This window comes from Cottoperca gobio, chromosome 21 (genome assembly GCF_900634415.1).
Source record: "Cottoperca gobio chromosome 21, fCotGob3.1, whole genome shotgun sequence".
NCBI lineage: Eukaryota > Metazoa > Chordata > Actinopteri > Perciformes > Bovichtidae > Cottoperca > Cottoperca gobio.
In genome coordinates this window covers 211,812-214,311 of record NC_041375.1, presented here as the reverse complement: position 1 = coordinate 214,311, position 2,500 = coordinate 211,812, and the positions used below count along the sequence as shown (strand labels likewise).

At 50.3% G+C, this 2,500-nt stretch overlaps 1 protein-coding gene across 2 annotated transcripts in view; it reads left to right on the top strand.

Moving 5' to 3' along the window:
• The window catches only part of LOC115026669 (uncharacterized), a 25,515-nt gene that overhangs the window by 9,088 nt on the left and 13,927 nt on the right, over positions 1 to 2,500 (top strand). The window lies entirely within an intron of this gene.

The window sequence follows — 2,500 nt, the reverse complement described above, 5'->3', positions numbered from 1 at the left end:
GCTGCCAGAGTCCTACAGCATTCGAAGAAAGTTTATTATGAGTGTAGTCGTCCTGCAGAACCAGCGGGAGCAGAACATGTAACCGCTGCAGTCGGAGAGACGGCCTCAAAAAGTGTCAGGATTCTGGAGAACAAGGTGCAGACGCACTGATGGCGGAACAGCAGAAGGCTGAGGACACCTTCATGTAGTGTGTGCGTGTGTGTTTGGGATGCAAGTTGTTGGTATAAGACGATGGGCCTCATGCAGGAGCAGATACAGCAGATCCTTTATGTCTGGGTCTCACCATGTTCTCTGAGGCAGGAGAACATTTCACCAGCATTATAAATGCATGAATATCATATAATCACATTTAGATCACTGTGTGTTTAAGAGTAATTGTAATGATTGGGTTATTAAAGTAATATTATGGGTCCTTAGATCCCTGCTACTTACGAGCGTTCAGCTTCTGAATATCTCTGAACAGACCAAATATAAAAGAGATGTGTTGATGCACGAGGACCAGTGAGTGAGTGGCAGCTCTGCAGATCACCGTGTATGTTACGCTTCAACAGGCTCAGCCCGACTTCTCTTTTCTCTTCCCTTGTGAGACAGATGGCGGCATCAGACCCAGCCCCATCTGCTGGAACCACTTGCTCTTTCTCACTCTGTCTGCTCTGACAGAGGGAGCGCAGACAACAGAGCTCCATGCTGCATGTCCATTTAATCTTCTGTGAATGACACGCTCACATTCCACACGTGTGCATGCACATACATATGCATAGTCCATTAGTCATAAGTGATTATCGAGAATGCGTCACTGTGTCGGGTTAGTAAACATGTTTCTGGCTTCGATCTTGCATCAGGAGTTCAGATACTCAAATAAGATCATTTCTCTAATTCTCAGTTAAACTGTGGAGCTGCTGTTCAGTTGGCACCGGATGATCCCTCACCCTGAGAGTCAGATCCCTCACCCTGAGAGTCAGATACCTCACCCTGAGAGTCAGATCCCTCACCCTGAGAGTCAGATCCCTCACCCTGAGAGTCAGATCCCTCACCCTGAGAGTCAGATCCCTCACCCTGAGAGTCAGATCCCTCACCCTGAGAGTCAGATCCCTCACCCTGAGAGTCAGATCCCTCACCCTGAGAGTCAGATCCCTCACCCTGAGAGTCAGATCCCTCACCCTGAGAGTCAGATCCCTCACCCTGAAAGTCAGATCCCTCACCCTGAAAGTCAGATCCCTCACCCTGAGAGTCAGATCCCTCACCTCTGAGAGTCAGATCCCTCACCCTGAGAGTCAGATCCCTCACCCTGAAAGTACTCATGAAGCTAGTGCAGCTTGTTGCACGTTGGAGTCAGTGCGGCTGACATCCCGTATATTGAGATGTTCTGTGTCCTTGGATTGAAATGAGATTCTTTTGTAAGGAGGAAAAAAGCATTTAGCAGCAACTAAGGATTATTGTCATGGTTACATCGTTTCATTAAGCCTTTGGTCTGTGAAATGTTAGTAAATGCTTGGAAAGAAAAGGACAAAATAACTCCAAAATATTCAGTTTACTTTCACACAAAACAAAGAAAAACAGTAAATGAAGAAGTTTCCACGAGGGACCCTAACGTAAACACACATTATCACACATCAGTTATTTAAAATAGATACATTTGAGCTCTAAGCCATGTCTAACGTGCTGTACAGGTTTAAAGCTCGTTTAGGTTGGTCAGGTGTCATGGTCTCTGAAGACACCATCATGTTGGTGGTGAGCGACCAGACTCTGATCTTCGTGGAGAGATTAATACCACGATCACTTTTATCTGCTTCAGTTGCATTCTACATGCTCGGAGGTGGAGGTCAGGCTCAGGGTGTCTCTGGGCGGGGCCAGTCGCTCTGATAATGGAAGGTGGTTCTCCAGGAAACTCAGAGGGAGTCCACCAGTCTGGGGCGTGGGCGCTGGAGCCAGGGGGGGGGGCGGGCGGCCCCGGGGTGTGGAGCATGGGGCGGTGGGAAAAGCTGGAGGGTAACGTTGGCGTAAGGTGGATGTGAGGTGGGACAGTCGGCGAGGGAAGGACGAGGAAGTGAGAACAGGAAACGCTGGTCGGAGCGGTGGGGGAGAGTGGAATGTTTCACAAGAAGCCTTCTCCGCCCTGTAGCGTCAGGATGAGGGCGTCTGCTGTTGGTGTTGCTGCTCAGACAGCCAGCGGGGGAGCTCATGTGTGACACAGTCCTCTCTCACACACACACACACACTCCACGGTGTGACCCCTCACCGCCTTGGCAGGGCTCGTAGCTCTTATATCCTGTGAGTGGGCCAGCCAGCAGCGGAGTCACCGCCTTTACATAGCTCACGTTGTGTGTGTGGTTGTGGAAGAGAGTGAGGGGGGGGGGGGGGGGGTTGTTTTTCCTCTGACACCTCTGAAGGGAAGAGGAAGAGGGGGGGGTAAGAGGGACTCACAGGGCAGGGATGTCGGGGTGGAGCACTACACCGGCGGGTTCCTTTAAAGGAGTCACAATGCTGTCATGTAATCTCT